This window comes from Antechinus flavipes, chromosome 6 (genome assembly GCF_016432865.1).
Source record: "Antechinus flavipes isolate AdamAnt ecotype Samford, QLD, Australia chromosome 6, AdamAnt_v2, whole genome shotgun sequence".
In the NCBI taxonomy this organism is placed as follows: Eukaryota; Metazoa; Chordata; class Mammalia; order Dasyuromorphia; family Dasyuridae; genus Antechinus; species Antechinus flavipes.
The window spans coordinates 235118327-235132031 of NC_067403.1; the positions used below are offsets into that span (position 1 = coordinate 235118327).

General features: G+C 33.4%; 1 protein-coding gene across 1 annotated transcript in view; it reads right to left on the reverse strand.

Annotated features, from left to right (window-relative positions):
• LRRC4C (leucine rich repeat containing 4C) overlaps positions 1-13705 on the reverse strand; it is a 1395890-nt gene that overhangs the window by 814808 nt on the left and 567377 nt on the right. The window lies entirely within an intron of this gene.

The window sequence follows — 13705 nt, forward strand, 5'->3', positions numbered from 1 at the left end:
AAGGAAGGTGAAATTTAAATCTCAAGTAATATCATATAAAATGTTAAATCTCTTGAAAGCTGTAGCTAAGAGGTAGAGCACATTTATGTCCCCACATATTTATATACTTGTATTTTCATTTTTAAAAATTATTTTATTTACTTCAAAAAATTTCCCAATTACATATAAAATTTAATCATCATTTTAAAAATGTTGAATTCCAAATTCTCTCTCTCCCTCCAACACCTTTTCTCTCCTTGAGAAGGCAAGCATTTTGATAATGATTATAAAAGTACGGTCATATAAAATATATTTCTATATGATCTGGCAAAATAAAACTATAATGTAAAATAATAAATATATAAAGTAAACTATGTTTGAACATACATTCTGTCTTTATCAGTTCTCTCTCAGAAGGTATCTCATCTTTCACCAAGAACCCACGATGGATTCTCTGGAATTGTCTTAATCAGACTAGCCAAGTCTTTCCCAGTTGAGCATTTTAAAATAGCATTACTTGTCCTGTTTGCTTTGCTCAGAATGAGTTCATATAAGTTTTCTCAGGTTTTCTTTGGAACTATCCTGCTCCTTCTTTCTTTTAGAACAATAGAATCCCATCACAACATATACCACAACATGTTGCCATAATTTAATTAATGGATATCCCCTCAATCTCCAATTCTTTGCCACCAGAAAAGAGCTACTATAAATATTTTTTGTAAAGATACATCTTTTTTCTCATTTGTTTGATCTCTTTGGGAAAAATTGACCTGCTAGTAGAAGGAATCACATGGCTAACAGAAAGTTTTAAGAATGCTGCTAGAGAATGGTGGAAAAAGGAGTCATAATAATTCTGAGAGGAGAACAGAAGAATGAGAGAATGGACGAAAAAGACTTCGCTGACTCCTTTTTTCTGTATAATTATCATACTAGAAAAAACAGAGAATATTTGGATTCAAAATTCAATCCAACATAGTTACCGAAATAATATTTTCTTAAAACAAGTTTATGTCAGACTGAAGAATCTTTTGGAACAGCCTATTGTCTTTAGGATAAAATCTAAACTCTTTTTTCACATTTAATGACCACAATCTGAAATCATCTCAATTCTCCTAGTTTAATGTGGATTGTACAATCATGCTTTCTATTTTCTAAACCAATTTAGTAGCTTTAGAATTGCCTAGAATTTATTGCCTCTTGAGGTGAACACTTCACTATGTCCTGCTTTGCATTTTCCCACATTCTTCAAATGGACCACTTCAAATCCACCTCTTAGATTTCTTAGCTTCTATCAAGACTCAGTTCATGTTCTACCTTATATGAGAATGTTCTCTTGATCCTTTTAAGTATTAATGCCTTTCCCTCCCTCAAAAGATCATCTATAAGTAAATGTGTTTATGTGTAGTTTTCCCCAAATAGCATACACACTTCTGAAGACATTTCCTTTTTTACATTATCTCTCTCCCTTTCCCAAGTCACTCATATTCTGCCTTACAAATTATAGGCATTTAACAGATGCTTGATAGATTGGGCTGCATTTTATGTATAGCTACATACATATCCATAGATAACCACCTATGTGAATTCAAGTGTTAGAAAGAGAATTCAAGTGTTTCCATTGAAGAATGGAAAAAGGAAGTAATATAGTATATAATCCAGATGGCTTAAACATTGAATAATTGAAAAGCCATAGTGTGAAATAGGGTAAAAAAAATGGGTGAGAAACAAGGTGTAAACTGGTCTAAACTTTTTTTTTTCCCTTTAAATTTCATTCTATAAATTCTGCCTGCTCCCTTATACTATTTGGCCTCTTGTCTGGAACATAAGGGATAAATTAACATGTTTTTTCAATGAATTCATTCTATACAGAGTAAGGATCCATTAAAAGCCATAAAGTAAGTTTTCATATTGTGAACTATTTTAGTAAATAATAAAATAATTTTGTTAATGGTCAATAAATGTCCATAAAGTGAAGCATACATAAAATAGCTAAGCATTAATACACTGGGTAGAAAAATGATTTCCTTTTCATTTTTCTTCCTCTACTCCTTAGCATAGTGCCTGTAACATTTTATAATTTCTATCATTAGTAGTAGCATCAGTATTGTTATTCATATTATCAGACTGTATCAGTGATTTTCTTGAGTCAGTTGGTAGTATAGTGGACAGAATGCTGGCCTCGGTTCAGGAAGTTCTGAGTTCAAACCTAGTCTAAAACACTCACAAGCTGTTTGGCCCTGAATAAGTCACTTGATACATATTTGCTTCTGTTTCCTCAACTATAAAATTGGAATAATCATAATATGTACCTATTAGGTTTATTCTAAAAATCAAATGAGATATTATTTGGAAAAAAAAGGTACATAGCACAGGGCCTAATACTTAGTAGATACTATAAATGATATAGTAGATATATAAACGATCATTTCCTTCCTATTTTTACCCCCAATGGTGTGTGTGACATTCTGTGAGGAATTTCCTTTACAGATATAAAAATATAGGGACTGAGACGTTAAATGATTTATCCAGAGTCTGGGTCTTCTTGAATATAAGGACGGTCTTCTATTAACTATACTATTCTGTGTCTTGCCTAGAACATAGAGGATAAGTAAAATGTTTCCCAATGAATTTCATTCCACAAGAACAGTAAATGATCACCGAAGTCTCATACTGTCAACAACATCTGAACTAACTTCAGTACCAATTTTTTAGCACTCAAGATTCTTCAAAGTCTATTATGCTCTAAAATTCCCTCCATGGAGAGATTCTCTGAAATGCTATCATATAATAGTACAACTCACTGTCTATTATTGCTAACTGTCAAGGAACTAGTTGTTTCAAGTATCATCCCAACTGGAAGACCTACTGCTAGAATCATTAAAAGCAACAACTAAAAAAATCAATAAAGAGAACTTACTCACTCGGGTTGGCTCAGTGGAGTATACAGGGAGAAGATAAATGGCCAACAATATTTCCTGCTCTCAATTTGACAGTTCTTTTTTTTACTGATAAATAAATGATGGAGTGGACAAAAAGTCTTAATCTTGATCTGACCTTTCTCAGACTAGGCAAAGACATTACAAGGAGGCTAACATTCTAGACAGAAGAACAAAAATGCAAATAAAAAGAGAAACAGTGACAAAAAAGGACTCACATGTACAGATATGTCTGTAGCGACTCTTTTTGTAATAGCAAAGAATTGGAAAAAGATTGGATGCCCCTCAGTTGGGGAATAGTCATGAAATATTATTGGTCTATAAAAATGATAAATGAAGGTGATTGTAGAAAGGCCTGGAAAGTTTTACATGAACTGATACTGAGTGAAACAAGCAACAGCAGGAATACCTTGTACTCAATAGCAAGAAGAATGAACAATGATCAACTATGAAAGATTTGGTTCAGTGTTATAAGGCACTCCCAAGAGACTTTGGATAGAAAATACCATCTGCATCCAGAAAAAAAAATATGGAGATTGATATTGAATGTAAATCAACACATGAAATATTCACTTCATTTCTCTGTTGTTTTTCCTATCTCATGGTTTTTCCCTTTTGTTCTGATTTTTCTCTCTCAACATTATTCATAAAGCAATGTGCATTAAATAAATTTTAAAATAATAAAAATAATTTCAAGCTCTTCAAAAAAAAAAAGAGAAAACCAGTGAGTAATAACAGAGTGCCCGATCATAACAAGAAAACATTGATAACTAGAGGAAAATAATGGATTTTACTACTCATTCTGCCCAGTAGACTTTTATGATTTCTTTTTAACTTCATCTTATTTCCTACATGTTGGGCTACTCTTCTGTTTATTTATCTGAATCATAATCTATGACTTTTCCCAATTTATACATTGCACCCAAAACTATTCTGAGATCTCTCTCATGTTATCGTTATCAATATTTAATTCTTGTATTTGGATTGTGAAAGGTATGAATTCAAGTGTAATCCAAACATATTTGCTAGCTATAGATTTGTGGCCAAGTCACTTAATTTCTCTGTGCCTCAGTTTCCTCAGTTGTAAAACATTGGGGTTTGATGCATTATAGTTCTAAATCTATGATGCTATGATCTCAGAAACTTCCATGACTTTAATTACCATCTCTATATAGATCATTTCAAAACTTAAATATAAAAGCCTAATGTCCAACTTAAACTCCAATCTTATAATACATTTTTAATTGGCTAAGTAGACCTAATGTATAATAAATTTTTGATTTTTGAATTGTCCAAAACCCTCTCATTGCAAGTCATATCTCTTCTTAATTTACTTTTCTTCATGAGCATTTTCATCCATCTATTGGATCAAATTGATAACCTTATTGTTCTAGTTATTTAGTTGTTTCAGTTACATCCATCTTTCTAGGAATCCATTTGGGATTTTCTTGGCAAAGTTACTGAAGTTATTTGCCATTTCTATCTCAAGCTCATTTTACTGATGAGGAAACTGAAGAAAATAAGGGTTTTTAAATTTTCAATAATATTTTGTTTTCCAATATATGCAAAGACAGCCTTCAACACTCAACCCTGTAAGACCCTATATTCCAAACTGTTCTCCCTTCAACCCTTCCCTCCTTCATCTCCAAGACAGTAACAAATCTGACATTGGTTAAATATGTGAGGCAAATAAGATTAAATGATTTGTCCAAGGTCACTTAACTGGGTTTGTATTTTTAAGCATCTGAGATTGAATTTGAACTTAGATCCTTCCAACTCTAGACTGGTGCCATATTCAAGTTACCCCCTATCCATAGTTTCCCCTATCCATGGTGCTCTTATACCCATTCTAAATTCTTTGTTATTCCTTCACTTTTAATATTTAATCAATGGTCTAGTCTTTTTTAAAAATTCTATTTCTTATAACATTTTTATCTTTCCCTGTCTTTCTCCTGACATGAGCATGACCCTACTTCAAGCCATCTATCTCTCGCATCTCCCAACAAGTTCCTTACTGGTTCTGCTGACTTAGGTCTTTCCCCATTCCCAACTATGCTACTTATAATTTACCATCTGATTCTATTAACACCAAGTGAGACTGTGTCACTCTGTTCATTATTGCTTGTAGATTAAAATACTAAATTTTTCACTTGGTTTCTGAAACTCTTCACAAATTGTTTCCCACTTACCTTTTCAGGCCTATTACCTAGCCCTCCCCTCCACAAATTCTCTATTTTCTTTCTTTCTTTTTTAATAGCTTTTTATTTACAAGTTATATGTATGGGTAATTTTACAGCATTGACAATTGCCAAAACTTTTGTTCCAATCCTTCCCTCCTTCCCCCCACCTCCTCCCCTAGATGACAGAATGACCAGTAAATGTTAAATATATTAAAGTATAAATTAGATACACAATAAATATACATGACCAAACCATTATTTTGCTGTACAAAAAGAGTTGGACTCTGAAATATTGTACAATTAGCCTATGAAGGAAATCCAAAATACAGGCGGGCAAAAATATAGGGATTGGGAATTCAATATAATGGTTCTTAGTCATCTCCCAGAGTTCTTTCACTGGGTGTAGCTTGTTCAGTTCATTACTGCTCCATTGGAACTGATTTGGTTCATCTCATTGCTGAGGATGGCCACGTCCATCAGAATATATCCTCATACAGTATTGTTGTTGAAGTATATAATGATCTCCTGGCCCTGCTCATTTCACTCAGCATCAGTTCGTGTAAGTCTCTCCAGGCCTTTCTAAAATCATCCTGTTGGTCATTTCTTACCGAACAATAATATTCCATAATATTCATATACTACAATTTATTCAGCCATTCTCCAATTGATGGGCATCTACTCAGTTTCCAGTTTCTGGTCACCACAAAGAGGGCTGCCACAAACAACAAATTCTCTATTTTCACTAAAATGGCCTATTTGTTATTTATCATACATATTTTATTTATTATCTTTAAACTTTTATACAAGCTTTCCCTAAATAGCCAGAATGCACTCTCTCCTCATTTTGATCTGTCTGTCTTTCTATCATCTATCAGTCTGTCTGTCTTTCTATCTATCATCTATCAGTCTCTCTGTCTGTCTATCTATCTATCTATCAATATTTCTATCGCTCAGTCCATCTATGTGCCTACCTACTTTGCTGGTTCCAAAGCTCATCTCAAAAAGTGACACCTATATGAACACTTTCCTAATCCATTTCTGTTCCCATATCTGGTAATACATCCCTTCTTGGAAATTCTCTTTTAACAAATTTGTGCATATTTTGTGTTTGTCATGTAGCAGTTATTGGAGACCAGATTCTGTTGACTGATTAAAGTTTCTAGTGCTTGCTTTGAATTAATGAGACTGGATGAATTTGAAAAGGTTTGCATCTTCTCTCATCAAAAACAGAAGAGCAAACTGGAATCTTGTGAAAAGTAAGAAGTGAATTGGGATCAGAACACAAACTGTCAAGGACGATTTAGGACAAGAAACAAGGGATAGGAAACCAAGAAAGAAGAATGAATCAAATATAGATGTCACTAAACCTAGCCAATGTCATCCTCACCTCTACCCATTGAATTGTTGAAATTTCCATTAAAAAACTGATATAAGATAATGAGTTTCCCAATATATTATCTCTCCCCATCCAGGAAAGTATATTAAGCCCAGTATCTGTCTTTAAATGAACATTTATATTTCTGTTTAATTAATACTGAATACTAGCTTAATCTAAAGAAAGGATATCAATCACAGGGCCAACACTCCCTCGAACAGCAAAAATCAAATTAAAATATAATTGTGACATACTTGACACAATTAATAAAACAAAATAGAATATAGATGTTAATATGTGGTTTTCTAAGTCAACATACAGCCTTAAGATTCTTTTATATGCAGTTTGGTGGCTCCTATTTCTATTTAACTCTGACATTGATCCTTAATAATAGTTTAATTTGCATGTGGGTAAAGCATGCATATGTTAATATATACACACACCTATATATATGCATGTATATGTATACACATATTCTCTTCTTCGAGAAGAAACATGCACGTGGACATGCATGTACACAAACACAATACCTATGTACAATATGCAAATATGTGAAGATAGTCACACATACATTTGCACACATATGAATTTGTCTGTATTAAGGTACAGTGACAAAAACAGAAAGAAATATATTGTGAGGATTTGTCCCAGTTTGTGACTCCAAAGATAAACTATACATCAGTTTATGTACCGCCATTTTTCTAAATGAATAAAATCAAAGAAATAAACAAGCCTTTGAATCCAGAGCTAATGATGTTCTTATAATTGAGAAATAGAGTGGCTTTACATGAAAAGTTTTGATTAGTAGAAATTGAAAGAAATTTCCTTTGCCAATTTAAAAAACATGTTCTTATCATTCATTATTTGCAAGGTCTAAGAGCATCCTTCATTCCTGAAGTGAAAAGCAGATAGAAAGTTTAAGTCATTTAAAATAATGGCTTCAGCAATACCTTAAAAGGATGAATTGGGGAATGTTTCTCTCCCCACATAAAGTTGAGGTGTGTCCCAAGAAGGATTAGCTCCTTTTTCCAATAAAAATGAAATAGCTGAAATCTTAGACACTGTTACATTTCTATTTGTACATATTATTTTCAGCAAGAGAATGTAAGCTCTTTAAAGATTTATTTGTTTCCACCGAAACTAGGATAGTGTCTGGAACAGAGTAGTTTTTTGAAACGATAGATTTGAAATTGATAGATTGCCTGAAAATGATATTGCTGCGTACAAGCAAAAGCTTAGCTAAAATCGAGGCCATTGTATATAAAGGGAATCAACTGACAAAGCAAGTTGGAAAAATATTAATGAGGCATGGTACAGAATAGAATGTATTTTATAGTGGTCATAATAATTTTGTTAAAAACATACACAACCATTCTTTTACAAGTTTTATTTTTTTCTGAATGGTTCATTTCAATTCAATAAATGCTTATGAAGTGACTATTAAATATAAAACATTGCAAAATCACTGGGGGGTTTCTTCTAAAATTAATAAAACATGGTACTTTGTAATATTATACAGGAGCACGGCACACAAAATAACAATGCTTTTACCAGATACAACATAGTAAGGGCATAAGAGAGATGAAGATTAAATTAATTTAAAGATAAGAAAACAACTCTTCAGTGGGTCAGTAAATATGATTCAGACTGTATAACATTTGTATTAGGCCTAAAAAGCATTTGCATCATGGATTTCAATGAATCAAAATGGAGCATGAAATAAATGAGGGGCAAGAAATAGTTTAAGCAAAGTCCTAGAGGTTGCAAAGCGTGGACACTGATCAGGAAATGATGGTCCATGGACCAGTTTATCAGGATTATGCAGTTATTCAAGCTTATTAAAGCTATCTATAAGCTATTAAAGCTTAAAATTACACTAAGCTCCATTACTGAAAACCTGGAAGATTAGGCTAAGGAGTGAACATTTCATTTGTTTACTTTGGTTCATATTTCTGAATTTGTTGATATTAGGAAACTTCCAATGTGAACTTCTCTACAAAAATTCAGAGATTTGACTTCTCTCTGGCATAGCCTTGGGGAAGTTCTTGGGACATTTGGGGTTTGGGTGACTTGTGCATGGACACAAAAGCCCTATATGTCAGAGATAAGACACAACCTCTGGTTTTTCTCTCCCCACCCCCCCAATTTATTATTTTTTTTAAAGAAACAAAACAAGAAAAAAGAGCAATAGAAAAGGAATATAAAACAAAATGAAATAAAACAAAAGAGAAAATTGCCGTGTGCCCAACAGAACATTAGGAAAGATTCAAAATATATAACCACAAATAACAACTTAAGAAACCATACATATAAATTATATTTATATATATGAAATTATATTCAAAAGTGTCCATCTTTAATTCCTTGTAAATTATTCTTTTGTTCTCTGCTGGTGCACTTTTAAAATTTATTCTTTTTTTCCCCCCTTTCACCCCACCCCCCGCTACCAACTTCAAGCAGGCTATAGTTAAGAAGGAATATATTTATATATACATATGTAGACATACACATACACATACACCCCCACACACATACACGTACACACACATTTCTTTCATATCCTTGCTGACACTTTATTAATTCTGCTCCTAATTTGCCTTCTTATTACTTAACCTTCCCCAACCCATGGATCCCTCCCTTGTCTTCTTCCTTTACCCTTTTCTTTCCTTTCCATTTATCCCTCTCCTCTGATTTCTTTATAGATTTCAAAGGGTTCTGTATTCTTCATTGTACACACACACACACACATACACACACACACACATACACTATATATATATATATATATGTCTCAGACAATATATATATATAAAAGTACATAAACTGATACACAGTTTATGCAATAATATATATATATATATACATACATATATATAGTTGCTTATTGAACCCATTTCTGATGAGAGTAGCTTTTCAGAGCCTTCCTCCCCTTCTAATCCCTCTCTGTGTATTCTTTCCCTGCACCTCATTTGTATGACATAATTACTATTTTTACATTAACTGCCCAGTTTTTTCTGAGCTGTCAATCTTAAACATATGCTATAAATTTTCCATGTAAAAAATAAACAATTTATCCTTGTTCAGTTTCTTGAAATTGCTCTTTGATATTGTTTCTTGCATGTTAAATTTTCTGTTAAGTTCAGGTTGGTTGATAGAAAGTCTTGGAAATCTGCAAGTTCATTGAATGTCCTTTTTTTCTCATTAAATATTATAGAAAATTTTGTTGGATATGATATTTTTGACCATAGGCTTTGTTTGTTTGATTTTCAGTAGATATGATTCCAAGATCTGTGGTCTTTAATGGTGGCTGCAAATAAGTACAGATAAGTACACATTCTAATTGTAGTTCCAGTATATTTAAATTGTTTTTTTTTCTTATTTCTTAAAAAATATTCTCTTTGATCTGGGGTTTTTGAAATTTGGAAACAATATTCCTAGTGTTTTTCACAAAGAATCTCATTGAGGTGGTGATGGGTAGATTTTTTTCTATTTTTTCTACTTTTCCCTCATGTTCTATCACTCCAGGAAAATTTTCTTGAATTATTTCTTGCATTATTGTGTCAAGATCCTTTTTTGTTTTTTTTTGGTCATAATTTTCAGGCAGTCCAATTATTCTTCTATTTTCTTTTCTTGAATTGTTCTCCAAATCTGTCATTTTTTAAAATAGTGTTTGACATTCTATTCTATTTTTCATTCTTTATCATTTGTTTTATTATTTCTTGTTCTCTTGTTGCTTTATTGGCTTCCCATTGACCAGTTCTAATTTTTAAAAAGTTATTTTCATCTTTCAGACTCTGTATCTCCTTTTCTAGTTAGTTAATTTTTTTCATAATCTTCTTGTTTTTCTGGATAGTTTATGTATTTATTTGTCTGTTTATTTTTAGTTTTTCCTCAGTGTCTCTCATTTAACTTCTAAATTCTTTTGAGTTCTTCAATAAATTCTCTCTGGGAACCATTTCACATTACTCTTTGGGGTAGACTTATTTTTTGAGGGGGACCACAATGACTTCCTCTGAAGATGAACCCTGGTCTTCCCTCTTCCCATACTATGTTTCTAAGTTGAGGTTCTTTCTTTTTTGGTAGCATTTTTTTTCTTTTTTAAAATAAAAAGTATTAGTCTAAATACCTCCAATCCTGGGATGGGAGGGAATGGTGTCTCTGACTCCTCAGAGGTTTTCATATCTCTTCCCTCTGACCAGGAACCTTAAATCAAAAGCTCTTCCCTCCAGCAAGTGCCCACTTTCAGCAGTGTTCCTCCCCCCTGCCTCTGCACTCACTGTATGTTGGATCCTTCTCCCATCTCAACAGCACAGCTGGGCCTGGTGTTCCTAATCAGCTGAGCTTCCTTCAGTATTCCCAGACTCAGACCTTGATTCCACAAGCAGTCCAGGAGTTGAAAGTCTCTCTGGTTCCTGTTGAAGCTCCACTTAAAACCAGCTTGCCCTGAGGGTTCCCCACTTGGTGTTTCTGTAGAGCTAGCCAGGAGGTATTTATACTTCACATGGATTAATCTCAGCCCCAGGTCTTCCTTCAAATCTTCGTGGGTTATATCTGGAAGATGCCTGTTCTACCCTAAATCTTCCTGATTTTTCACTACTCTTATATTTGCCTTGAGGAGCAAATTTGTTCTATTTTTTTTGGGGGGGGGAACGGGAGAACTTGAAATTTATCCTCTTTCAAGAATCCTCCCCATCTTAGATTTTTCTTAATCTAAAACCGATCTAGACTTTGGGAACTGAATGTGAATCACAACATAGTACTTTTACTTTTTTGGTGGTATTTTGTTTGCTTTTTTTTTTTCTCATCCCCCCCCCTTTTGATTTGATTGGTCTTGTACAGCATGATAATTGTGGAAATATACTTAGAAGGATTGCACTTTTTTTTATTATTTGCTATCTAGGGCAGGGGGTAGAGGGAAGGGAGAAAAATGTGGAACAAAAGATTTTTCAAGGGATAATGCTAAAAATTATCTTTGCACATATTTTGAAAATAAAAAGTTTTTATTTAAAAAATACTGCTCCTCTATTGATGATGAATATTAACTTAAAGACATCAAGTGTTATCAACTACCATAGCAAATTCTGTTCTAATTTTCCTTATGTATTAAAATTCATTTGTAATAGGATTGCCAATAATAAACATTTGGTAATATGCCTGCTTGTTTCATCTTCCCTTTCATATTTAGAGCAAGGGAAGAGAGGAATTGCATCTGATTTTCTGTTTTTCTAAGAATAGCTTTCCAATAATACATGCTTTGATGTGAATTGCACTCATTCTTATATTCAATTCAGATTTATATGGGAGGTGTATTGAAGGATTCATGAAGGCTATGTTATTTAGTGATTAGATACATTCAAAAGAGATTTCAAGTTGGTTAAATTAAGGATATAAAAGAACACAAACTCTCCTTTGTTTAACAAAATATATAGGGAATCCTAGAAATTAAGTGCAATATAACTTGGGGGAAAAAAACTTCATAAAGTTCTTGTGATATATGGATTGATACATGAATGAAGTAACCGGTCTGTGGTTTTGTTATTATTTCATGAACTCCGGAATTAAGAAAATCCAGACTAAAATCTTGCTTTTTAATACTAACTCTGTTGGCCCAGTAATATCTTTTGGGGCCCGACTTGCAATATCTCTAAAGTCAAGCTAAAATACCTTCCTCACACAGTTACTATGAAGTTCTAATGAGATTATGATTGTAAAGTATTTTGAAATCCTTAATAAGACCTGGGTTCAAAACCTGATTTTACCCCAGATTATCTTTATGATTGATAATTTCAACTATTCAGTCCTCAATTCTCTCACCAGGAGAATGAGGGAAAGGATTTAACTACATGAACCCTAAATTTTCTTCCATCCTTAAATATACTTTACTCATTTCATAATGCTATATTGTCATTAGAGGTTATAAGAAAATAATACTTCAAATTATTACTGATGAAAAATTGTAACCTATAAAATATAATTATAAAATTTAAGGAAATTATTGTTCTATAGGAAAAAAAATTACTCCTCATTTAGATTTATCCCCCCCCCAAGTGACAAAGTCTGTGGTTAATTACATTTGCCAACTATATTTTCTGATATTTTTCCTCCTGAGCAATTGTGATTAAATGACTTGCCCAGGGTTATACACCCAGGAAATGTTAAGTGTCTGAGGTCACATTTGAACTCAGGTCCTCCTGACTTCAGGGCTGGTGCTCTATCTACTACACCAACTAGATGCCCCCTATTTTCTGATATTTTAAAGCATTCATGAGTATTTATATATTTAATAGGATGGTGCTGTCTAAATATTAAGAGCCAGTAGGATATCAGATGATGGGAAGAAAAGCAGTTAACCTGTATGTCAGAATAGAACGGATGACACTACCAGATGTTGCCAATTCTGTGTGATAAGCTTTGCCCCATCACCCTGACCTTCTATCACTACCTCTCCAGTTAAGTTTTATATTTGTCTATCCTCATCTTATTCCAAGCGCTAAGCATGAACCTCTGCATCTTTCTGGATCCTTCTGACCTTTACCTTCTGTGCTTCTGATCCCAGCTGGGCTCACATGACACTGACCCCCTTCCAGCTTACCACTGCTGTTTTCCCAAATCCCATGGTCTGTTTCCAGACTTGGCCTGGTAGCCTGACTTTGACTCCCCATTACTCCCTTTGCTTAGTAGCTTGGCATCTGTGCTGTATCCTGACTGTGATTAATTCTGGGATCCTTGCTAAGCAAGAAAGGCCACAATCTTCTCCCTTGACAACAAAGGTGAAAACAACTAAAACACACTGAAGATGAGAGATGTCAGCAGCATTCCTGACCCTTGCAATCAATTCCACCAAGCCAACCATATGGGAAGAAAAAGACAGGAAAAAAAAAAAAACTGGCTCCTGGAAGTCAGTTATTGAGAATTCTTTGCTGAAGTCGACGGCTTTATTGGACTAAACAATAAATGAGCATTTCATAAGATCCTTGTATATTTTCCCATACTGAATTGTAAACTTCATGAGGAGGAGGTTTGAGACTTAGGTCTTATGCAAAACTGTAGAGTTCTCTGAAATATTTGATGAACAGATGTTGCATTTTTGGTGAGATTTTTTAGTTCCTTTGTTGGTTGGTTGAGTCTACTCCTTGAAAATCCAAGAAAATACTCTCCTAAACAGGAAATGAGATATAATGATAATGATGATAAGAATGGGAAAGTTTCTTGAGGTTTATAAAACAATGAATATA